Here is a 26,626-nt window from a genome sequence, read left to right on the forward strand (position 1 = left end):
GCACGAAGGGGTGTACCATGTGTGGGGCTCCCCGGGCAGGACTGCCCGGGGCAAGAGGCGTGAGAGATGGCACCCAGCATTTCAGCTGCAAAGCAGAGGTGTTTGCTCTGAAAACAACTGTACTGAAAAACTTCCATTTCACAAAGAAACGCTTGGGAGCCTTGGTTTGGCTCCAAGTGAGAATGTGAGCGAATCTGGAGAGCTGTCATGTCCTTATTCTGTCCCTGTAGCTCTCCAGAGGCTGTCACACCAGGCGCGGTGCGGAGAAAGGGCAAGCCTGCCTTCCCCGCCGTGCTAGCGACCTGAGGCAGCACGACACAAGGGTGGGAGAGCAGCACTGTTACTCCCATTGAGTGCTGCGTGGCTCCTCTCTACCTGGCAAAACGGCATGATTTTTGCTGCTGAACTGCTCCATCTGTTGCCATGAAAAACTGTTTGCAGCTCTCCTTACGCAAGAACTGAGAAGAAGCCTGTGGGGGGATCCTCTTCGTCTTCCAACAGAAAAAACATCCTTCTCCCTTCCTGAAACCCTCAAAACCGGGTGCAGCAATGGCTGAAGTAGTTCACCACACTCCTGCAAAAGGCACAAATGCAAATTACACGTACGCATCTTGTCAGAAAACAGCCCGGCAGCCTGGCTTATACCTCAGTGATGGTGTTTTGTACCATTCGTTGATGATCTGTTTTCAGAAATGTCTGAAATAGTGCTATTATCATACCGACTCTTACTGCCCCGCTGTTTACGATATTTCTCCCAGAATGACTAAAATAAGCATTTTGGAAAAAAGTGTCAAAATCTATTGTGGAGAGTTTTTCCTTTTGCTTAAGTTGCCATTTGAAGAAGTTTCTTTTCAATTACTGAAAGTTACAGGCACATACATGACCTAAGGAGGGATTTGCCTCTTTTATGTATTTTTTTTCTTATATAGCAAGAGTTTTCTAAAGCGCTACTGAAACACTTTATTTCGTCCTGTCTCCAGCTCTCATGATGTTCCACAGGCAACTCAAGAAAAATCAGGAAAAGAAGCTTTGCCAGGCTCATTTCACAGGTGCCCTCTTGCTTTTCTGTTACAAGAATTAAAGACAAAACTGCTCACTCTCCTCGTGATCATTTACTGTTTTCCACAGCTGTGACATTACCTCCAGCTCAACAGTCCTATTGCCACCAAGATCTCCGTACAGGAAATTCATAGGGATCCTCTACTCGTTTTCATGACTCGCCTTTGGACTCCACCCATCGGAAGAGCCGGGGATGGTGCAGTCGGTGCAGAGGCAGACCTACATGTGCCACATAATTTGTCCCCAGCGCAGGAGGCAGCAGTGCCAGAGCCCTGGGCGATGCGGGAGTGCAGCCCGCCGGGAAGCGCAGCCCAGCTGCATGGCGGAGCACGGGTTTCCCGGCTTCTCCCGCCCATGCTTGCATAGGTGGAGCTTATCCTTCTTTAAGGGAAGAGGGAATTTTTTTCATCCGGTACAAATCATGCGTGAGGACACATGACGAAAGCGTGCATTGTCCACCCTCCCCCACTTCCTCGCCTGCCACAGTCTTGAGGTGTCTTCTCCTCTATAATTAGGTTAAGTAGCTCTTGCAGAATGAGCTAAGAGGAGATACAGAGCTGGAGCGTGGAGACACCTAAGGTCGGTTAAGGTTATAAGGCTCCAGCAGCATTGCTGCAGGAGGAATGCTTCCCTCGCCTTTCCACCCTTTTAGCAAATCCTTGTGGGGAACAGCTTGCCTTTAAAGACAGAAGATTTTGTGTTAGAAGAGAAAGAGTGAGAAAGCTGCTTTCAGCAATCGGCAGACTCTCTTTCTTACTCAAATGAGAGACTGATGTTTCCCTGCAGGTCTCTGTTCTGGCTCTCCTGCCTATTAAAGCTCCTTGCCTTTAATTTATGTGTTGGTAAATGTGCCTTACTGCTGTTTCAAAACAAAATCTCTTTACGATGCCTATATACGTCTACGTGTTTGTGCGCATACACACACACGCTTCAGTAACTCATTGCTTGCTCCTAGTCTGTATATACGGAAAAGAATAGCTCCAAAAGACAGGTATTCCCCTCTCTGGAAAAGGCCTTTTGCAAAGCTTATTTTAGCTGGTCCTGATCTCAATTTTTAATTGAGGAGACAATGGGGAGCTCTGAGCAGAAATTGCAGCTACCGTGTCGCTCACTGATGTGCCTGGATGTAGATTTCCTCAGCGTCAGGACGCTCGTTTGCAGACGAACAGGGAAACTCTAAAATGACAGCGGTGGGCCGATCAGGCTCCAGAAGCAAGGTCCTTGGCGATTTCCTTCACATGTAGCTTTACCTTTCTTGCAACACCCCTCTTCAGGCTTTGGCTCACGCGTCTGAGCAAGAAGGTGGTTCCCGGCAGCAGCCGGGGCAGCGTGAGAGAAGGCGTTACAGAACTGTGCAACTGGAATAAAAAGATGGCCAACGATTTCAACCCCTTCTTCACCCCACAGCCTGCTTCCAAGCAGGGCATCCACACAGAGCCTTGCAGCTGGCTGAAGGGGGATTTATTTGCTTTGGGTGGAAGTGTATTTCCAAGAAGTCGGCATGGCGCAAGAGGCTCCCGCTGGATGTTAATCTGAGATCTTACTCAGATTTTGGTGACTATAACCATAGGGTCTGACAATAAAGCCAGTGCAGACTCAGTCCTAGCACCTGTACTGGGAGTACAGTCTTGACTGGACCAGAACTTCAGGAGCTTAGTGAGGGCACAGCCCTGGGGCAGAAAAGGCTGGTATGCCTTAGGGGCACCTCATAAAGTACTCTGACACTTTCTACAACTGAGTAATGAGCTGCAATAGCATTATACCAGGACTTAAGAATTGCCATGCTGGCACCTCCGCCCTCCCATTTTGTCCACTAAATGAGATTAAAAGTTCACTCATGAATTTCAACGATGAAGCCAACCACCTTGTTTCAAGGAGGTTGCAGTGAATTAGATTACCAGAGGGACAAGGTAATATGAAAAGGGAGGCTTACAGTTACTTAAGTGAACGAGGAACTTCCAAAAGGAAGGTTATGGGAGGTTGGTGTTTAAATGGAAATAGGTCATGACTACTGCTGCAGCACCACACTTAAGGCTTTACATTCAGGAGAGTCAACCTCAACCTCAACTGCCACCGCACCGAGCCTACCCGTTTGTCCAAAACTCGGAACTGACTGGCCAAGGACACTTTGTATTAAACATGCAATTGGCATTAGCAAGGGGAATATTGAGATGTGTGATGGGGAGGCTTGGCTGGGGGTGGTGGCTTTGCAAAGTCTGACAGTGTTCAAGCAGTTGCTGCAGGAAGGCATTTTCTGGACTGCAGATACTGTGCAATACTGTCATGCTGGTGCAACTCGCTGTCTAAGTAAATTGATTTATTTCATTTTTTTGCTGTGTTGATCAGTAAAGCACTGGGAGGAGAGAATGGGTACAACAGGCTGTCCCACGGAAAGTGAAGTACCTGCATTGCATTGAAAGCCGCAGCCTGTAAACGCATAGATTGCTTTCATATTCAAGGCTTTTCAAAAACAGTATCCTTAAGCTGTATCCAAGTATCCAAACACAATACGAAAAACCTCTGCACACTTGAATTAAAACTCATAAGGGTGAAAGCACACAGGCAGGCAAGAGGATAAACAACGAGAAGTAGGAAATGGAAGTGAAAGGGATGGAGCAAAGGGTAAAAGACAGGTCAAGTGTTGGAGCTGATTCCATAACAAAACTCCAGTTTCTGGAGTAACGAACTAATACTGAGGTGTTCACTCCTCAGAAGCTTCTGTTTTTCTTTGTTTGGAAACATTTAAATAGCTGTGGTATAGTCATGAAAATGTTTATAAATCCAAAGCTTCATAAATCTGCAGGAGATGTAAATCATTTGTCATCTGCTATTTGCTAGTCTCTTATAAAAATGTCAATCATCCAAGCAGGGTTTGGCTAGGGTAGCCAAATTCAAATAGAAAATACTGAATAGTGGCTAAATCAGGAACTGACAGCCAAGACAATCTGCTTTCCTTGAACACATGCTTTTCCTTAAGAGAGGCCAGGGTGAGCTAATGTCTGGGCATTATAGATCTCAATGATATGGGCAAGACGCCTCCCTTCACTTAAATCAGGTTTACAATACCTTGCAGTTTGTCTGGCGCTGATGCCTTGGCTTGCTGCTGCTTCGGCCCCATTCCTTGAAGTGCACCTGGGTAATGGCGAAATGCTCTTCAGGAAGAAAAAGGCAAAACAGCAGTTCCCTAATCTCATGGGTGAAAATAGAGTGACACAACACGGTCCCCTCACCCCACCCCGCCTTCATCTCTTTTGTCAGGCTTTTTGCAGCGATTCTCCTTTGAAAAAGAAAACACGTAGGGTGTTTTCCTCCCTGCTTGTGTGTCTGAAGCCAGTGACAAAGCCAGGGTACCCCTCTGCTTGGAGCACGTGGAGCTCGACCAGCCCCATCCCAGCACAGGGCAGGGGCACATGGTGCCAGCCTGGCATCCCTGCCAGTCTGTGGGGCTGGGCCATCCCTTGTGTTTGTCACCAGCCTCCTTGCAGGGCCAGGGGCCTGCGTGCACAGCAGTCACATACCGCGCTGCAGCGTGGCAGATCTGGCCGGAGCGTGCTTGCTCACGTCCCGCATCACTCGGGGCCCTCGCAGCCCCGGGACGGGGCGTGAGGAGGCTGTTGGGGTGGGAGAAAGAAAATGTTTGAGTTGTGAGCTGAAATAGCACCAAAGATACATTTTCTTCAGTGCTGGGCTTTGTTAGTCTGCAAACGCCCCAAGCCTTTAGGAAAAGGTGGGTTACATGGTAAATGGCAGCCCTGGAGCTGGAAAAGGGTCAGGGAGATGCAGGTGTCTGGGTAAAATGCACTGCTAAGCGAAACACAGCACAGCCACCGCAGCAGTGGGAAGGGAGGCTTTTCGGGAAGTCCAGGTAGTAACGTAGTTGGTAAGGGTCAGTGAGAGGACAGGGCACGGGTGGGAAGATGCCCCATTCGTTTTCTGAAAAGAGACAGAAAGATCGTATGAAGCAGGAGGTCAGCATGGCACTTGCTGGGCTCCAGTACTTTCTCTCTGCTTTATACATGGGATAAAATGTATATCTGGAGCACGAGTCTTATGAGGAGCGGCTGAGGGAACTGGGGTTGTTCAGCCTGGAGAAGAGGAGGCTGAGGGGAGACCTCATCGCTCTCTACAATTACCTGAAAGGGGGTTGCGGAGAGGTGGGTGTTGGCCTCTTCTCCCAAGTGACTAGTGACAGGACAAGAGGAAATGGCCTCAAGTTGCACCAGGGGAGCTTCAGACTGGATATTAGGAAAAATTTCTTTACTGAGAGAGTGGTGAGACACTGGAATAAACTGCCCAGGGAAGTGGTGGAGTCACCATCCCTGGAGGTGTTCAAAGAACGTGTGGACGAGGCATTGTGGGACATGGTTTAATGGGCATGGTGGTGTTTGCTGGTTGATGGTTGGACTCGATGGTCTTACAGGTCTTTTCCAACCTTACGGATTCTGTGATTCTGTGATCTTTTTGACAGAAACTGCAGGTGCTGCCTCCAGTGGTCCTGCCCATGCATTGGCAGCAGGAATCCCATTTTAGACTGATTCAGTTATATGCTGTGGTTTACTCAGCTTTCCGAGGCTGGGCCTGGCTGCAGGATAAGGTGGAAGGTCTCAGGAGCCCTTTTGCTTTATTATAGACAAAATGTAGGATCTTAATTTCACAGCTTAATGTGGATTCCTACGGCAAGACTTTCAACAACACTTGCAAATCCCTGCATCCTCATGCAGTCAAGCTAAATTTACATTACAATATTACGCCATAAAAGTATATTAGCAGTAATTGCTGTTAAATGAGGCAGGAACATTTTAAGATAATGATTTTTGTGGGGGAAAAAACCCAAGCAAAAAAAGTTTAAGTGGCTTAAGAACTTGCACCTTGCATGGTATAGAGAAATGCTCTCAATAATAAGACGACAAACAGGTTCATCTGTGACAGAGCTGTCCTCAGTTCCCCAGCTGCAAACCCCTGTGTTTAGGACTCTGAGGAGCAGCATCAGTTACCAATGACTGGCTGATGCTCTCTGTGCAAGAATATGCCATTGATAGGCTTGCGTGAAGTATTGTGATAAAAAATATGGTAGACCGAAAAAATTCCTGAACAATTCCTATCCTCCTACCTCCCCCAGTGGATATTTTTGAGAATTGTTGCTGACAGGAAAACTCCAAACATAGTGATTTTCATTTTGCACTGATTTTTTTTTCTCTGCTTATTTGGAAAAAGGCAACAAGTTATTCTTTCAAGATCATTATTAGTTGGTTTTAGCACCACACAGTTACACTCATATATCAGGACCACAGCACATTAGGTCTGGAGTGACCTTATTCCAACAGTGTGGTCCAAGCTACAAAAAGCAACAGACTATGCCAGCAGGCCACATATGGTATGAGTTTTTTAGAAGCTAAGTTGCCTCATCCGTACCAGCTTGGAGGAAAAGTCCAGAATATTCTGGCTGGCCAACATGGGAAGAACAACAACTAACAATCTTCTTCTGTTGGATGGGCAATTTACCACCTTTAGGAATGACCAAAACAAATAAACAAACAAACAAACAAACAAACCAAACAAAAAAAACCCCAACAAAGTTGTCGTTTTCCTTTCCTCAGTATCACCCTTGGACTTCTGCCTGAATCCTCCTAGTCTGGTTAGCTCCTGCTGGCACTCCAGGCAGCACTCACCCACGTGGTGTCTGCAGTGCTGCTGACAGACCGGTGAGGTAAGATATGCACCAATATTCCTGAGAGATTACTTTGTTCCACTGCTCTTTTATACTATGAAAAAGCACCCTTGAATTCTTCTTACATGCAGCATCATGAAATAAACATGATATTATTTGAAAACCAGTTTTTGAAGGAGTTTCTTCATGATAAAAGCAAAACTATCCATTTGTGGGTGTTCATAAACATGAAGGTAGACCACTTCCATTTGCCATTTTTGAGTGATCAGATCTGTGGTAGCCGGAGCATTAGAAACACAGGAGTCTAAGACATATGGTCATAGGAAATAGGATCACCTTGTCTGTTCCCCTACCTCACCCAGGTTACAATGTCATTCCTAGCAGATAGTTCACTCACAGATCCTTAAAAACCTGGTGGTGAGACTTCATGGCTGTTTAAGGCAGCCTCTTGAAATCCTTCATGATCTCCACAGTTACTCCCTCAGTCAGAGAGGACAGGAAATGATTTTCTTGTGCCACAAATGTTTTGGGGTTGTGGTGGATTGACCCCAGCCAAACATACAGCCAGCTGCTCACCCACCCTCTCCAGCAGAAAGGGGAGAGAATAGGAAGAACGCCAGTGAAAAAACGTGTGGGTTGAGGTAAAGACAGGTAGATCACTTATTGTTGCCTGCCCTTACTGTTATGGGCAAAACAGGCAGAGCTTCGGAATTATCTTAATTCATTGCCAATTGACATAAACATTTCATTGCTGATTCAGGTATTGGGAAACAAAGATGGCAAACATTTCAATACTTAGGGAAAAGACTTTTCCTCTGCCTTTCTCAGGCTCAGCTTCACTCCAGACACCTCTCCTCTCCCCTTCCTGGTCTCCACTCCCTTTGTTGCAGGTTGGACTCCTTCCCTTTGGTGAGGCCATGGGCAGTACAAGGGCTTGGGGTCAGGGTGCAATGGTTTCTTTCTGCCACTCATTGTTTCTCACTCTTTTCTTCAGCTGCTCCTTCCTTCTCACTCTTTTTCTATCCTCCGGCACAGGTCTTCTATGGGCTGCAGTCTCTTTGGGGGAGTACCTGCTCTGGCATGGGTTATGCGTGTGCCACAGTCCCTTTTGGGGGTGTTACCAGCTCTGCCATGCAGTGTCTCCTCTCCTCTGGCCTTGCTGTTCCCCCTTTCTCAGTTTTACCACCCTTTATTAAATATATTTTCACAGAAGTGCCACAGACTCCTCTGGCCAGTTCAGAGGCTCAACCATCTTGGCTGAGGGGCTCAGCTGTGCCCCGCGGTGGGTCAGTCGGAGCCGGCTGGTACCGGGGGCAGCCCCTGGCCTCTCCTCGCAGAGGCTGCCCCTGCAGCACCCCGCTGCCAACAGCTCACCACGCACACCCAAAACAGGAGATTTCAACCATTTCCCACTCCATGTCTGCATGAAAGAGACTTTAATGGTTTTGTACGCAAGAAATCAGAAAGTGAGACTCACTCACACCCAAATGGCCAAGAGCAGGTTGGCTACTGTCACAGAGCAGAGACGCTCACCTGAGTGTCTCAAATCTCAAAAAGTGTCTTAACCTGCAAACTACCTAAGCTTGGGTTGTTGGGGCAGAAAAAGGTGATGGAGACAGGAGTGGTTTGCTTCTTCTGACTGTGGGTCACCGATGCTAAAATATCAACATTTTCCAAAGAAAAACAGCTCTGTTGAAAAACCCTGATCTATTTTTCAACCAAGCCTGTTTTTGGAGGAATCCCCATAACATTCCCATAGGGGAAGGTTGCTGATCGACCTCCATGCTGAATGATAGGGCAAGCAAGCACCGTCATAAAACAGGAGTGCCTCTTCGTCCTCACAGTCTGCCTACAAGCAACAGGGATGACGGCCATCATTTTGATAAGGCTTTTCAGGGTGATTGAATGATTTTGATTTGCATTTCTTTGCTGGAAGGGTGAAGAAGAGTCCTTACCCCATGAAAGCATATTCCTGCTGACGTATTCCACTCAAGGACTTTTTGGCACTTTTAAACACAATTATTCTGGTCCTTAGCTAGTGTAAATTGGTGTAGGTCCACTGCAGCCAACACTTCTGTATGAAAAGATGAAGTGTGGACCTATGTGTGAGGTAAAGAGCAGGAATAATACTAAAATAAAATTGTCTTAATGGCTCTGAGTCTCATCTAAACCCATGCGGATTTTGTTTGACATAAGTACGCTGATTTCACTGGAGTTGCTACAGTAAGGGGACCTCAGAGTCTAGCGTCTTGTACTTGTAGGTGGAAGTGGCAGTAGATTACATGTATTATAACAATGGATGTAGCAAATACACACCCATTTCAGTCCCCAGGGTAATATATTTCTCTAGGGAAAGCAATGCAATATTAGGAACGTTTGATTTTTATAAGCCTGTAATTACATTTTTGCACAGTTCTGTTTCCCCAGGGTTGAATTCACATTTATTGGATTACTGAAGTAATCCGGAGCAATGTCACACTCCTATGGGATATATTGCAGGTGGCCAAGGCTACTCTAGCGGAGGGAACTGCTTGATCGTCTGCTTTCTTTGAATCTCCGGGAACTTTTAAAAGACTCCAAAGTCAAAGCACCACCTTTTCTATTTCCCTCTACTTGAATGTGTCCTCACTGTGCTACTGTAAACAGACTGTACAAAAAGTTTGCCATTTTGTGAAAAGAAAACTTCGAAGTGTCAGAAGTTTGACATCAAGCCCCTTATGGATTAAAACTCTTCACAGATTCATCACAAAATTCTAGGAAATATGGGATCAGTATTTTTACCTTCTCCCTCTAAGTCTTATAAGGCTTGTGTGAATTGGTCTCAACTTCTGATACACTCGACCTTGTTTTTCTTACTTCAAGTCTCTTTCTTATCTAGGTCTGTGGTTTGACATCAATATAAAGAATTAAATCCAAAGGACACATTTTAGAAATTCACAAAATGTCAAATCACCACACATTCCAACATCGTATCTGTGAAAGAGCATCTTTATCTTAGGAGCTGGAAAGCTGCAGCACTCGGCAGCACGCCCTGCGATACTCAGGATGCTGTAAAGAAATAAACCTGCATCTCTAGAGTGCTTAAACTACAACTCTATCCTTACTGCCATATATTTCTTCGAAATTTAATTGCAGTCATCCACAGAATACCACACTTATTCAAATTAATTTCTGTAGAGGTTGGTGGTAGGATTGCAGCAGGGATGGTCTAAAGTTGTAAGCAAGAGCAGGTTTGCGGGCTTATGGAGAAGGAAGGTGTGCTCACATGCCTGACTGCTTGTCAATTTTTACCCCATTTGCATTAGTTAGTCTAAAAAAAGATAAGATTTACATACAATCTACATACAGTCCTTATCTTGTTGCATACGTCATGTGTATCTCTTACCAGTATCTGAGAGCCTGATATTCTTTCATAACGCCAATGCTTGCCTCACTTCCATGAGGACCAAGATTATTATCACTGTATTTATGTTGGTATCTTATTGCCATAGGAATCGATGGGAATTATATTGTCCCATTCCCAGTGGTGGGGCCCGCCCTGGCCAGGTCCCTGAGCACGACCAGCCGCTGCCCTCAGCCCCGTGCCCTGCGGGGAGGCTGTGGCAGGGCCAGGAGCAGCCGCTGGTGGATCTTGCAGGGCTGCGCTCTGGTGCTCGCCACCCCGCCGAGCATCAGGGTCTGCATGGATGCCCTCAGAGACACACGGCAAATCCAAGGCACCATGCCTGACTGCTCTTACTGCTTCCGTACGCTCGTGCACTACTGTGCCCGTGCCCTCCTGACACATTTCTTTGCCTCAGCTGAGCTCAGTCCCAAGAGCTCTCGGTGGGAGTTGTGCTGACAACGCTAAGGGCTACGTTCAGGTGAGGCACTGCTCTTTTCAGAGTCATCACTTCTGCATTTCTACGTGAAAACCCAACACCTTGGTTTGATCTCACAGCTGTCTGTTCAAATGTAATTTGAATATAAAAGCATAAGCTTGGTGTAAAGAAAAAGGTGATGCACTAATTCTCAATTGTTTGTGTTAAAGACATACCATGCAGAAATAAAGCCAGTCTTCCTATAGATTTTACAATCATGATACTATACCATTCATAAGAAAACCACCCGTTTTCTTTTTGGGCTACACAGGGGTAAGTAACTGTATCACATCGAGGGTAGGAGAGAATCAAATCCTCTGCAGCAAGAGGAGAAACAGTTCTAAAGTTTTATTTCTCTTCCAAGGAGAAGCAGTGGTTTTAGCAGTGATGATGAAATATTGGACTTAAAAGTTGATCTTTTAATTTAAAACAAAACCTTCTTTCAAGTATTTAGAAAATACTAATCTCTTCTATTACTGAGTTGTTTGCCGTTCCAAGTTACGAAGGGTAGCAATGAAGGCAGACCAGCTCTTGAAAGGGGAAGGTGAAATATAGTGACCACCACAGATGTAAAGACATTCTCTGATAGTAAGCTATTTCAGGACAGAAGCCAACAACAGGGAAGTGAGGGGAGGGGAGGCAAGGGAAGGAGAGGGAAGGGAAGGGGTAGCATGTGAATGATTTATGGGCAGTCATTTGGCACTGTGCAAATACTGCAGATGTCACTTTGCAGCTTGGGTGTCAGATGATCACAAGAGAGGCAATGGAAGCACTGAACTTGGGTGGTAAGACTGGGCCAGCTGCTCTTCAGACCAGGAGAACTGCTGAGAGTGGAGGTCCCGTGGAGATGCACCAACCACTGAGGGCTTCAAAGTACCAAGAACTCATTCAAAATCCAGAGTGAAACTGGGAGCAATGTAACTGGCCATCTATGTATAAAGGTGTATGTGAAACTGTCATTCAGTGTGTTGGATTTGTTTAAATATTAGTGTCCCATCATGTGTCGAGACACTGTGAGAGCATGGGCTTGCTTCTTTTGCTGCCTGTGCTGCCTTTAGGTATTTGGGAATGATCAGAAGCCAACCTAGTAAAACATCATTGGTCTGCACTGGCCCACAGGATAAAACTCAAATCATCGGTCTTCTCTTCCAGGAGGCCCTTTCAGCACTGTACAACCTCTGTTTTCTGAATAGAGAAGCCTAAAGGAGAGCTATTGGTTTCATTTGACAGCCCAAATGAGGGTGGGGTGGTGGGATACTGGGAACAGTAATAAAGTGGGGGATGTTCTTCAGATATTCTTCAGATATTCTTCTTTCTTCCTTCTGCCACTCTCTCTGAAATCCAAAAGAAATTCAATTGTGTATCACAGAAGTTAAAGTTCACACAAGTCCAGTAAAAATTAAAAGAATGTGAGAACAGGAAGATATATTTCTCTGCTGTAGTCAGAAGGATACGGAATAAAACAGGTATGGTAGTTAAAGGATGTTTTCTGTTATTTCCTGGGTTCTACCAAACCCGTATTTTTCTGGCCAAAAAATATTAACATTAACCTGCTTGATTTTCAAGAAGAAAAGTATTGGATTAGATCGTTGGGCTGAAGATGAAAATGGCCTTTCTTAGACATTGGTAGGCCACTACTTGAGAGCACACAAAAAGCACAGCTGAGGCACCTTGGGTGGATCATGACCACATGAGGCAAAGCCACAAGCCGTGGGCTCTGTCGCTGCTTCTCCTGGACCTTGGCGAGTGCTGGTTTTGGAGGATCTCTGCCAGCTTGTACCTCTGAGGTCTGAGTGGGCACTGAATTGGGGGAGGGGGCACTTTCAAATGGCAAACTGTCCTCTCTAGTGGTATTTTTGGGAAGGCTATGATACAAGAACAGTGCACCGTGGAGCCATTATCATTCTTGCGAAAAAGCAAGAGCATTTCTGTCCTAGGCTCCCTCCACTTTTTTGCCCTTTGATTTTTTTGACAGAGAAGAGGGGAAGAGACGTAAACGATGAAACAGCTCAAACAACAGCTGAAAACCACTCTATTGAAAATACCGATGGGCTGCACTGGTCCCCTGAGGTGGGGCAGCTCCTCTGCCCCCCTTGTTTCCTGCCTCTGCTGTTGAGTCGGGGAGCGCTGAGGAGCCAAGAGGTGAACTTTTGCCTGGGCCATGGCACAGGGATGATCGATAACACTTTGGCACTGCCACCCTAGTGTACCTGCCCGAGTCTTCTTCCCTGGAGCCTCTAGGGACATGGATAAAGTGTCCTGCAGAGTATTTTACCTCCCCATGCACACAGGCAGTGCTGGCTGGTAGGAGAGAACATTTCTGTCATTGGGAAAGCGGCATCAGTGCTTGATGCAGTTCAGCACACAAAATGAGATGCCTCGGAGAGGCTGCAGATAGAAACAAAAAGGAAGCAGCTGAGAAGCTGAAAGGACTGAATGTTTTGTTTTCTTTTTTTTTAATTGATAGTATTAACTCTCTTCTTGAAGGAATCACAGCAAGGATGAGTCATTGGCAAAGGGAAGGGAATGGCACAGTGGAGAAATGGATCTCCCCTTTGCCTGTGACAGCACAGGGCAAGCCATGGAGACTGACAGATGGGGCGTGAGCAGGGCCGGAGGAGTAAGGATGCAGGTGGCAGAGGAAGCGATGTCAGCTGAAGTGTCTTGAGGACTCTGCCTTTCCAGCAGAGTATTGCAGGAGAGACTAAATGATGGCGAATAATATTCACCTGTTATGGGGCTTCCTGCAGAAAGGTTGTGCAATGGGGTACTATTGTTGGGAAGAATACAGGCTGTGCTACAGCTCCCAGGAGACCTCCCTGCTGCCCCTGAGGCACAGGGTCCTACGAGCTGAGCACGCTTGCAGGCGCAGGTGGAGAGCAGGGGGTGCAGCCTGCAGCTGGGACGGTCGCAGGTGCCAGGAGGGACACACCGCAGTGAGCCCACTAGTGACCGTGTCCCCTGTACCCGGTAGCCCAGAGGGGAAAGCAGAGCAAGCCCTGAGGGGCAGGGTCTTGTGGGGGTTTAAAGCAGCCATCAGCTCGCAGTGAAAGGCAGAGGGTGTGAGTGTGGAGATGGCACCAGGAGAGGAAAGCATAGGGGGGTACCAGCCTGTGCTAACTATGCGTGGCTGCTAGCACTGCTGCAACGTTCACGTAGCTGAGCACATTCATGATAAGCAACATCTTGTAAGTTGCTGCAAGTTTCTGCTTCATAAGAAGGAGAACAAAACCCAACCTATTATATCAAATCTCTTCAGAATATATCAAGCACAGTGATTGTGAGCAATACGCACAATTTGACCTTGAAACTGCCACCGCATCCTCTGACTAGAGCATACTCCTACCAGCTAGCTGCAGTGGGACCTGAAGGTTAGCTGAAGTGGGACCGACGTCTTAAGGATGTTGCAAATGCTCACATAACACACTGATAAGATGCATCTCATTATCATTGAAGTGCCAACAGTAAATGCATATGTTCCTGGTGCCAAAAGGATGCTCTGCTCCATTTCTTATCACTCATTTGAATGACTGCAGTTGTATTCTAACATGCAAACCTCGTGTCAGATTGTAAAAAGTCAGCTGCCTTTGGAATAAAAGGAGAGTGACAGCTTGCATTACTGTCATTATTAAAGCAGGGATACCAGCAGAACGGCAGCCTGGAAGGGAAGCTAAGCCCTCTCCCACTGCAGCACTAAATAGCATTGGAGACAGATAAAACAAATCTTATAAAAGGTTCCTATGAGCTTGTGCTTGTACACAACAGAAGAGGAAAACTTATACAGATCCAACCTCATCACCACGACATCCCCATGACGGAGTCATCTTAAAATCCAGTTCAATTGGTGCAAAGCTGTGTGTGAAGTGGTCTGTAATGCAAACTATTACTATGTTTTATGAGATCTTCCCTTTTCAGCCGGGGAAGTCAAAGCTGAATGAATCATGAACAAAACCTGGAAATTCCCCAAGTATATGCATCATCACCAGGCCCAGTCACAAACCATCTGGGTACTGTTGATGATTAACTGTCTCTGGTCAAGAAGCACTGTCCGCGAGTCAGCTGCAGGTATGCCTTTGATAAGACCTTCTGGCTCTGAAACCCGGAATCTTAGGAAAGATGGACCCAAAATATCATTTGCAGCCACTGCCTCAGAGAAGAACAATGATATTTGTTTTGCAGGTATGAAGGGGGATGGAAGGATTTGGCCACTTTAGCTAAGTGAAGGCGGAGAGCATGATTGCTGTCTGTAACACATAGAGGAAGGAAAAAGGAAAAGAGCCGTTTAAGCTAAAAAGCAATGCTGGCATGAGGACAAAGAGATATCTGTGATCCATAGCTATGCCTAGACCAGGAACTGGAAGTTACCTAACTTTCTTTGCTCTCTGCTGCCAGCTACTGTGAAGATATAATGTGATACTCTGGGAAGAGCATTGTAGGGTTTGTTGTCCCTAACTGCAAGGGGCTGTGCTGCCCTTTGCTTCTAATTCTCTGTGGTGTGTCAAAATGTTATGATATTTACATTTGAAAAAGCTGGTGATTGAAAAAATGACACAGACTTCTGAGCTCCTACAAGAAAACTGGTACTTTCTTGGAATGGCTGGGTCTTGTAACACAGAGAAGCAAGCTGGTGAGCAAAGGAGAGAAGTGCTAGTTTGAAGCACTGCACGTATTTGCCTTATGAGATAGTTCTCATTTTGACTGTGTGCTGCTGAGGTCTTACCCATAGGTGCCAGGACAGAAGCAAAATTATTGTTTGCTGTTCCTGGGAATCTACATTTAGAGGAACGGGAAAGTGGTTAAAGAAAGTGAAAGACGATGTCAAGCACTGACACCCCAAAGCATGGTCAGCACATTGGTTTGCATAACCTCTCACAGGATAGTTGGACAAATGTCCATCCTCTTAGTCAGACTGCAGTTGCTGGGTCTTGCTCCTAGGTGTGCTTTGAGCGAGGACAATAAGTAGCTTAGAATCTCACCTTGACAGGTAAAGGGCATCCCGTGAATTTAAGCCTGGGAAACTTGAATAAAATTGTTTCTGCACTACAACTCTGACTGAAAATGCGGGGTTGTTTCAGCTGTTGTATCTTGGTCTGAAAGTGTCTGTAAGCTATGGGGGATTCTGGGGTTATAGTGAGGCTACAAAAACACCCTGGCAACAAACTGTGGCCATTTTAGGGGAAAGCATTTTAATGAGACATGTCTGAAGAATTTTGCTGAGGGAACACTTGCTGACTGATGAGCAGCAAGCATGCAGCAACAGGCATCCGTGCCATGACCACAGCCTTCTCCCCCATTGCCTCCTGCTGACACACCAAGCTATAAATGTCACCCCTGTGCCCACGAGTTGTCCTGACCAGCCTGTGTGACAAACAGGTCCCTAAGGAAGAGCACTGCTATTCACCTATGCAAAGTCCCACGAGGAAAACGTCGGCTTGCCCACGAGAGCCATTGATCCCCCTCGTTGTCCTTGCCTAATAACCATGCGCATGCAGCTAGTGAGGGAGGCGGGCTGTGTGACACCGCACCACAGTCACTGGCAGGCTCAGAAAGCTTCGGAAGCAGCGTGTTTTCACAGGAAACTCTATTTTGCTTTCCACAGGCTGTTTGGACAAAAATAGAATCAACTTACGGCCTCCGATTTTCCCCCACAGCTAGGAGAGGCAGCAGCAGGCTTCCTAGGGGAGCTAGCTGTTCGCATGTGCAGCCTCCAAATGTCACAACTCCTAGCATGGAACAGGGAGGTTGCTTTCTTCTCTTCCCATATGCCTTTATTAATGTAAAGAGGAGATACGTTCAGCACGTTAGCCTGGAGAGGAGGAGTCCCTAATCCGGACTACATTAACATGTAGAGTTTCTTTTTAAAAGCCTATACAGCCATAGAGTTTGATTCAAAGAACACTGTTGACTTCGAAGACCACTGCACAGGGACCATAAAAAAAGAATTATACAAATTCTTCAAAGAAAAATATCCAGTTGTCCTCTCTGAGTATTGGATGATGTCCAAGTGTCTTCCCTCCTTTTTCTCTCCACAGTCAGTTTAATGAATCTGCCAAAAATAGGTTTGTGCGTTGGTGCGCAAAAAGCAAAACCAACTTCCCGGTAACAGATATACAAAGCCAAATGGATGGCAAAGTTGTAGCTGTAAAAAGTTAACAGAGAATATTTATAAGAGCCCAAAACTGGGAAGAGAGGAAGAGCCTGGAGTCTGGTTGACAGTGCTAGGAGGTGCTCGTGTCCATGCTGAGGTGGGGAAAGCGTGCTGCTGGCTAAACCCAGCTGCAGAACCGTCGTCAGTAAGCTGGAGTAACCCGGGAGCTCCCACTTGCCGCTGCCGTGGGACTCCATGCAAGTTGCACCACCAGCAGCTGTCATGTTGCAGCATTAATGGCACAGAAAGCAAACTCCTTTCCAAAGGATGTGGCCCATACACGACAGCTCTCATAGCAAAAGTAAAGGAAATATATGCTTACATACTCTCTGTATGGAGTCAAAGCACCTGTGAGCCCAAAACATTGTCCAGTTTTAAGAGTTAATCTAATAAAGCATATTACCTCTCCCTACCAACCATGCCTTTTTTGTATCCTCAGACTTCTATCGCAGCTAAAGCAACACCTCTACCAGCAATAATTGGTTACCTTTAAGCAACATAGGCCTATAACGGTTTAGGCTCTTTCTGTGAAGTTTGTTCTTTTTCTGTGCTATCAGTACCACACGTCGTTCAGCACAGCTTCATTTCTTTTTTCAGTCATCCAGTCAGGAAGTAAGAACAATAACAAGTGATGTATATGATAAATATGGATTTCCATGCCCTTGAAATAAACAATGTGTAAACCTCTAATAAATGGGGAATTATTCTCTCTCCATCAATACTGAAGTCTGGAACGGGCCAGGGTAGTGCCCTCCCCTCTTGCCCTCATTTCCCTAAACTTTTCCCCAAATTCCCTGCATATTAATTTCCTAAATGAAGGCGCATAAGAAAATGGAACGTGTCTGCGAAAATTCCAGTTTACAAATCCAAACAAAGCAAGATTCTGCCTTGCAAAACAAGATTTTTTTTCTGTTTCCCTTCCCAAATGTCATCTATTAAAGAGAAGTTTTAAAGGTAAAAAGTGTTGAAAGAGAATTTGTTGTTGAAAATTCTTCCTAGGAAAGAACATTAGAGGCTTTTCGAACTGAACCACCAACAGGTAACTGACAAAAAGAGAAGGCAGCATTCCAGTTATTTACAGAATGGAAATAGAGTCTCACTAATTGGGAGATGGGCTATACTGTCACGGAAGGTGTATTGCAGTAATTTTAAAAAAGTTCAGCTTTATAATGAACATCTGAAGACTTTTATTGATGTGATCTCTACTGCCCAGCTGATTGTCGCAGCAAACAGCCTGGGCACGGTACTTCAGTCAGGGCTGGGTTCTTCTGCTTTTGGAAGGGAACGGGACCATCGACAGTCTTAAAACGATGCCGGTGCAGAAGGGCTTGATGCCAAAGACTTAAACGATTTAGTTAGCACGGGAGAGTTGTCTTGGTTATGGTTTTCGGCAACAGGCTCTCTCTCCCGTACGTAGCGGGGACGCAACAGCCCGCGGAGATGCGGGACAAGACACCGAGGAGCATCACCATTTCCACCGGCGACCTCAGCTCTCCAGGACAGCTCCAGAGAGCCCGAACGACAAAGCAGTACCAGCGAGAACAAGAAGGCAGAGAGGCAAACCGCACGGAAAGCAGCGGGTGCAAAAGAGAGGAGGGTCCCCCCGCGCCCAGGTCCCGCCGCCCGCTATCTGCCGCCCTTCCACCACCCCCCCCGCCCAACTTGCGCGCTTTCCCCGGCGGAAGCGGAGCTCCCCGCTCCTGCAGCGGGACGGAGAGCGGCGGGTTACCGCCCGCCCTCCGAGCCGCTAGGCGGGGGCCGGGCGGGGCGCGGGGGCGGCGCGGCAGCCGCGGGGGAGGCGCCGCCGCGCCGCAGAGCCCCGTCCGCCGCAGCTCCGCCGGCGCCCGGAGAGCGCTGCCGGCGCGCTGGCGCCCCCTGCTGTCAAAGCGGTGGCAGCCAGCCCTGCGCCGGGCGGGCCGCTCGACGCCGCGGTGGCGGGTCCCTCAATGCCTCAGCAGAAAAGCCATCTGCCGAAAAAGCAGCGAGAACAGCCGGTGGAAAAGGTGACCCAGTGTCTAAGGAGGTCACCAGGTGTCTAAAGGTCAGGCCAGTGGGGCCAAAGCCTTTAAGAGTGGGATTGACTGACAAGGAGTGGCCGGCTCTGCCGGGCGGCGGGTGACACGCGCAGCCTTTTACAAAACGTCGTGTCATCTCTCTATGGCAGACAGCGACCACATTCATAAAAAAAGAAGAAGGCTTCCCGATGTAACGCCTTGTCAGGAACGGGTGTGTGGCATCAGTGTTATGACTTACTTCTGAGAGGAAGATATGTAACTGTGTAAATGCCTTGTAAAGGGAGTAATTACGCTCGGCTCATCTGTCAAAAAAAATAATCAAAGTCAGGTAGAGTAAACCAAAAATCTGCGGACATCTTCATTTCGTTCTTACTATACACAGAAACGTAGTCATACATTGGATAACAGACGTTTGGAAATTAATTCACTGCTTCACCCGCCTTCGCCTTTGCTAGTAGGACGGGCTTTTCTCATGCGTGCTTGCCCACTTTCCGCAAGCACCCTTCAGGGCTCTCCCCTGGTACGGCCAAGGACACAAGGAGCTCCGCAGGGGACCGGCACTAGTGCTATTGCAAGAGACGACATCAGGATCCAGTTGTCCCAGGCGTTTTCTTGGGATCTACCAGGGGACAAACTATTAGCCAGCTTTGCTTTTCTAGCTGAATTTGATTTTTATTTGAAAGCGGTGTATCTAGCTGACATATTTTTCCTTATGAGCCTCTCCAAAAGCAAAACTTTTGTTTCTCCAGATTGCTCACCAGATTGCTCAGCGCTCTTTCAAGCCTTGTATTTCTGCCTGACCTTGACAGGAAAAGTTTCGCCCCACACTTCCAGAAAGAAACCATCTGATCTTTAAGAGATTTAAGCTCCTTGCCTCTTTTCCGCTCAGCTTCCCAGCCACCTTCAAGTTGTTTGTAAGTTACTCGCCCTGAATTTTAAAGGTGTTTCGCCCGCCTTCTCAGGCGGTTTGGGCTGCTCTATTTAAACAGCCTGTCCTTGCAAACTTTGCCTCTTTTACACCAAACCGCAGTGTTTTGTACAGCCTCGCCTTGCTCATGGGGCGTCCCTCAGTAGGAGTTTGCCTCCTTGCTGCAAACACCCCCTCAGTGCCCCGCAGCAGCCCAGGCAGGGACACGTGCCATCACTTCACCGGGGGTTTATCACTTCCTTTCCAAAGCAAAGCAGAATTTACCCGCTTCCCACCTTACACCAAACCGGCTCTTTCCCCCTATGCCCTGCCTCTGCGGCGCGAGGGGCTTCCTGGACCCCCTGGAAATGGGGAGGAGGAACGGCCGTGGGGTGCAGCGCACTGGGCAGGTGGCTGAGCCCACCACCCCTCCTGCCTGCTGGGACTGCTAACCCAAAACGAACCAAACCCACCCCTCCACCCTCCCACCACTCCCCCCGGCTTGCAGAAAGAGGTTTTGCTGGCAGGGGGATGCAGCGGGTGCCTGGGATGATGGGGGGGCGCAGGGGTTGGAGCCGCGGCAAGCTGGGTTGGTGACCCGGCTGGAAAATGAATCAATGTCAAAGCCAGGAAGCGTGGAGCGAACCAGAAAGGAAATGGGAAGCCGTTACCTGTCCGGCCAAAGGTGTGGGACAGCAACGAGGCGATTCGTGCTCGGTCCGGCTGGCATGCGGGATACGTGGGACGCTGAGGTGGCGGCTGTCCCGAGTTTGAGGCGACAGTGCTTTGGTACTTGCCAGCTCAACCGTGCGTTCCTGTGCAGCTCACCTAATTACCCTGCATTAATTTTTCTCTGCCTATAAATGAGGTTGCTACTGTATAGAAAGACTAGATTGGGAAAAAAAATGAAAGAGAAGATATGCATATATATCTGCTGCCTGGAATAGAGCAAATGTGGGGGAAAATAACCTCAGAGGAGTGTGAGGGAGGGTTACCTACCTCATCAGGAGCTGGAAGCGGGACAGCGGCACAGCAGGCAAGTACTGTCCCTGGCGTCCATGCATTTGTCCTTTGATTTTTAAAGGTGCAGGTTTTTTTAAAGGACTTGGGGAGGAGAGGGGAGAGCTTTAGACTCCACTGAAATACTGTTAGAACTTCAGCTCTGTAGGAAAGAATGAATTTAGGGTAAAAACAAAGAAAATGAACATTTTTTTGTGGACAGACTTGTAATGCAGCTTTACTGTAACGCTGAAGGAAAATTGTTCTGAAGCACTCTGGCTTCATGCTTACTTTTTATAACTACAGAAGTTTTACAGACTCTTTGGCCGATTTTTCTCCCCATTTCACAAGTGATCTGTGTGGACGCTGAGAGCTGAACATGTTAAGCATTAAAAAGAGTTTCGAGTTTAAATCTGGTTTAGAGCCCGTGGTCTGAGCTTTAAGGAAATGAATGTATGAGTGCTAAGAGGATGAACATAAAATTGTGCTGAATCACCTCTGAGCAAGCTGATCTTGTCGTGTTTCCCTGAAGCTGACCGATCCCCTAACATTGGATGCATTGTATACCACACAGCCTGGATACACACCGCATCACTCCTGGGATCCCCCGCCTCCCCGTGCTGTACTGGTAACTTTGGGCATCTGATGGCTTTGACTGTACTGCAAAACGCATAAAGAAACCGCTGCAGAGAAGGTCAAACAAAGGGCGGGACAGGAGTGTATATGGACCCGGGGAGCAGTTACCCAATGCGATTGGCTTCACAGGGAGAGACGTGGAAGGACTGGATAGCCAGAAAATTAACATTTTAAAAAAATCCTATGAGGCTTTTACATGCACAAGAAAGGAGAACAGCAGCAACAGAAACATTGGTGTCAGAAAATGAAAAGATATGTACAATGCCGCTTCCACTAATGGTATCTTTTCATTGCTATAATCCCCAAATACCAGTAAAAGAGGTTGTTCCACTGGGGAGTACAGTAAGATCAGAGGGACCCTACGAAAGGGGAAATCTAATGGCAAAAATGCAGTGCCAGTCCTTCAACACACCGTTAAATGTGGCAAACACTGAAGGAAGAAAAGCCGCAAATGTAATGTCTATTTAAAAAAAAAAAGGGAAAAAAAAAAGGACTCGGGCACTGGGATTTTTTTCTCCAAACCTGTGATACCAGCCGTTAGCACTGCAGAGAAATCAGAATATGCAGGAAGCAGAGACATAACCAAATCAGCTGAGAAGAAACACTAAGAATGAGACTTGGTTGCTCTGGAAACTAAGATAAATTGGAAACTTGGACCCATGAACCCAAATGATGCTGAATCTACCAGAAATGAGCGGATGAGCAAAGGCAGCTGCTCAGACGCATCAGATACTTTCCTATCAAAAGCATATTCACCAAACCTGGGACGAAAGCAGGGAGAGCGGGACACTCCAGCTCAGCCTCCTCACTGGCTCGGCAGTAAGCGTGCATTGGAAACCACAGGTGCGAGGAGTGATAGTTGCGAGGGACTAGTGGCTGATGGGCAGGGTTGAAAAGTGAAATTCATCTCTCTCTTTGGTATTTGCAAATATCCCTGGATAAATAAAAGCTCTTTGTGGAAAAAACATTGTTATTGAGGTGTAGTAATTAGTTATTCTTGATTTATTTTTCCTGCCTTAATGTAACAAATGTTCTCCTGGATTTAAACGACAATCCTTTTCAACTTGCATCCTGTTTCTGGTGGTCAACACTAGCTAAAAGCGAGAGTAAACCCTGAGAGGATAATGGTGAGAGGATGTAACTTCTAATGCTAAGAAATGGAACCTGGCAACAGAATTTATAATCAGCCCATCTGAAAAATGTGCCTCGGCATCAGAAACTGGCATCAGCAAATAATTGCAGAGTCTGTTCTGCATCTTCAGATGCACAGATGGAGACAGAGTAGATGGTCTTCCTTCCCCCCTTCCTTAAATTGCTTATTTCCACTGAGGAAGGTGAGTCAGTCTGTCCAGAAACATGACAGAGACTGATCACATCAAACCACTGTTAGTAAAGACAGACTAAAATAAGTGACTGGGAAAACCTCAGCCCAAAACCGAAAAGCTTTTTTATAAGATTGATGGACTGTGTGCATAATCTTTCACATAAAGAACCAGTTTTGCTTCCAACGTCCCTGTCCCCTAAACAAAACAAACAAAAATATTCCTCCCCCCCAAATACTGAGAGAGTCTTCTCATGATTACTGAATGAGGTCTTGGCAGACATGAGTAAAGCAGAAACCAGTTGTTCAGCTCTGGCAGTGAATATCTGGTTTAAAAGAAGCACTTGTGTCAGAACTGCCCGACACCTTATGGAGAGCAACCATTTGGGAGATCGAGTAACTGGGGAGAGATGCTGCCATGCTTTCTGGGAGCTGCTACATGTGTCCTGAAGGAACCCTTGTTCCTTTCCTAATGACGTTATTTCCTTAAGGAGAAGAGAAGAAAATGTGCCTTGTGCCAGAGCTTGTATTCACTGGTGTAAGTGCTGCGGCGTGTTTTGGTTTTGTTTGTAAGCTGTGCTGCCTCTTCCCCACCTTCTCTGGAGGTGGTGGCCTGAAAGCTGCGTCCGTAAGGTGCATTAACTCGGGGCTCTTACAGGAGCGACCCGAACCTTTGTGCCTGGTCCCAAGTGTTAGGTTAAACAGGCCATGACATGAAGGTCTGAAGGACGCGGTAGGGTAGGTGTGGGCTCTGTGGATCACGCATCAGTGCACGAGCACTCCCTGTATTGGCCAAAATGTCCAGTGGAGATTTGAGCTCGATCACCCCTGGGAGGTCCAGTGTGATGGAAAACACTCTCACCTCAGATAACACACCTGCTACTTCATGGTGCTATATCTTTTCAGAGGAAAAGGGGGATGAAGAAACTTAGGAGAGGGACTGAAGACCGCCCTTGAATTTGGAAACCAGTTCCCACCTCAGCTGTGACACAGGTAAATAGCCGTAACACATACTACCTCTGTGGCCTTGGTTTGACAGCGGTACTGGTAGTTCACACAACATACTTCATTTGTGTGGTTCACACAAGGTACCTCACATTCTTCCTTGCTTTTTAGTAGGAAATCTTTTCCTCTTTCATAGCTTGGCACAAAAGCTCTTCAACTTTCCACCCGGAGGTGCGAAGCAGAAAGAGCCATTTCATAAGCCTTGCGGCCAAAGAAACGAAAGTCCAGCCTCAGCTTTGCAGTGCTTCTTGTCTCTTCACTCAGAATATCCGTTTCTAGGTTGCAAATCACCCCTTTTAAAATATGCAATAGACAGCAGGGAAACAGTCTGCAGCCATGGCCTCTCCAGGGCAGGGAACCGTGAGTGATCAGTTGTTTATTCTTTTATTTTATTTTATGCTCGCTTTTCATTAAGCGGAACAATACTTTTGCTTTTATTGGGATAGCTCATATGTTACATGTACTTTCACGCAAATATTTACATTTCTAAGTGTAAACTGTCAAGTAGAAACTTGTGTGTTCTCATGATTTCTGAAAGAAATTGTTTACTGAGTGCTTTTGATGAAGGGTGTATTTCTCTCATAAAGGGTGTATTTCTCTCACTGGAGATGGGACCAGCGAAGAGCAACTCCTCCTACTTTCTTCCTCTTCAATACCTTCAAAGTCTTTTGTCTTACCTTTATTAGCTAAAGCCCTTCCTTTTCTGAGGGATCATTAAACCAGCTGAAGCCATTAAGTCAGTTCTGCACACAGATGAGAGTTCTGTGATGGCATTAAGGTTTGCAGTGGGTTATCTTGATACAGCAAAAGCCATTGGCGTAGGCAAGCAATTTTCTTTACGTTCTGCAACGGCTTTCCCGTACTAGCGTGAGAAGTCAGTGTCAGGTGGCTGGTACAATTACTGAAGGTTACCATAGCCAGCTAAGGCTATGTTATCCTCCCACCTTGTTTGAAATGACACTTTTGCCCTCCTTCCCTGCAAAAAGGGAGAGCCCTAGTTCAATAAATGGGAGCCTGAATCTCTTGAGGGAAGATACATCTCTCATCTCTTGTTTAGCATTAGGCCTGGCAAGCAGACCTGGGTGATGAAGGAAGGGAAGCACTCACAGATTCTGCTTCATTGCTGGATTTGAAGGCGGCGTGCAGAAGTACAGAAGGTAAACCTATAAACAAGACTTGTGAACAGGGGGGAAAAATAATCAACGTCTTTCATTCTTCTTTCAGATGCCATTGTGTGCATTCAGAAGGGACTAACCATGTATTTTTAATGATGTAGAAGATAATACGATGGTAACATTATAGTAGAAATAGGCTAGCTGTTAGTAATGTATAAGGTAAAAAAGAAAGTCTTAATTGCTTTTTAAACGAAAAGCACCATCAGTAAGCAGTTTTGTATTTCACAGAAAGGAGACGGCATTGTGCAATGAGTTAGATAAGCTGGAGATTTCAGTTTGACAGGTAGAGTGGCCACTTGAACTAAGGGAAGAGAGGAAATCCCTAGACTGGGGGACGCAGAGGTAGTGCTCCCATGTGGCCCATTTTTGAAGCAGCAAAGATGACTTCAAGTGCAGACAGCTTCTTCCCACCCCCCAGCTAGTCCTGTGTGTCACTATATTGTTTGCTTATAATTTCAAACCTCTTCTCTGTTTAAGGATCCCTTTTCCCACTTTATTACTTCTGCTCTCAAGCTATATTCCCTAAACACAAACCTATTGCACAATCTCTAGTTCCCTCAAACACACTACTTTAACTACCTGAAAGCATTCAAGGAGAAGAGAAAGGAGAAACCTAAATTCTTTTTAGCTATCTTTTACTATATATTTAGCTACATTTTACCCCATGCTAGGAAGGACCCCTGACCATCATCACTCCTTTTAAACTAACTTATCTTTTAGCACCATTACCTGGGGCAACCCAGTTTGGCTTCTGCCTTGATTGGGTGGTGTGATTGCAGGGTTAACTCATTTTCTAATCAAGCTTGATAGACCATATGCTCCCCTTGAACCTCTTTCTTGATAAATCAGGCTGTTAAGGAAAAATAAGCAAGTCTGTTTAAAAGGTCAGCATGTGAGTTTGGGGCTGTCAGGTCACAGGCAGCTGGGATGACATGGGACTCGCTCCCTTTCAAGTGGTAGCTATGAAAGTGGTGGAAGAAGATGCATGCGACCAACAGTGTAGGAGGAGTCCAAGATTTACGTGAGGAAGCCCAAGAGGGAATGCGATGCTTCACTCTCTTGCCAGTGGTGTGACCTAGGCTCCAGAAATGGCTTTTGCATTTATTCAATACTTGTGTAAACTACAGAGACTGTTTTGGGAGCAAAACCAAGCAAGCAGTCCTCTCCCTGCTCATCTGAATATCCTAACTGCTAGGCTGGAAAGTCACATTTCCCTTTGCGCTGCTTTTTTCTGTCTCCACTCAGGATGCTCTGGGGTACAGGCAGGATCCTATTTAACATCACAGTGAAGCAACAAGCTATTTCACATCATTTTTGCATCAGCATAATAACCAGAAAAAGACTACTGTGAATGCTAAAGAAACTTAAAAGTGTGATTTTTTTTTTTTTTTTAAAAGGTATCTCAGCATCTGATGATGCAGATCATCAGATCTATTCCACTTACCTACATTTTTTCATACCTTGATTGGTTCTGCTGCAGTATGTACCATGCAATATGGGAAAAAAGGGTGCAGTGGAAAAGCCAAGGGCTAGATGCATGTTGCATTTGAGAGGCTTTACAACTTTCTGCCCCACAGTCATATTGTCTGTACGTGCACAGCCTTGTATAGCTCTGTAAGGGCCAGCGTTATGGCTGTCTTCGTGGCAGTACTTGCAGATAATGGGTCTGGCCTTGAAGACACATCCTTCATGGCTCAGTAGAGGCTGTTCCACAGCTGAGTCAGAGTTTCAGGCCACCTGAGTGCCTAATGGGCCAGGTGCGTAACTCCTGTGGATCTCTTTGGATTTATGTACGTGAATGATTTTGAATGTATGCAGCAACGAGGGTGCACA

This window comes from Gavia stellata, chromosome 1 (genome assembly GCF_030936135.1).
Source record: "Gavia stellata isolate bGavSte3 chromosome 1, bGavSte3.hap2, whole genome shotgun sequence".
NCBI classification, from domain to species: Eukaryota; Metazoa; Chordata; class Aves; order Gaviiformes; family Gaviidae; genus Gavia; species Gavia stellata.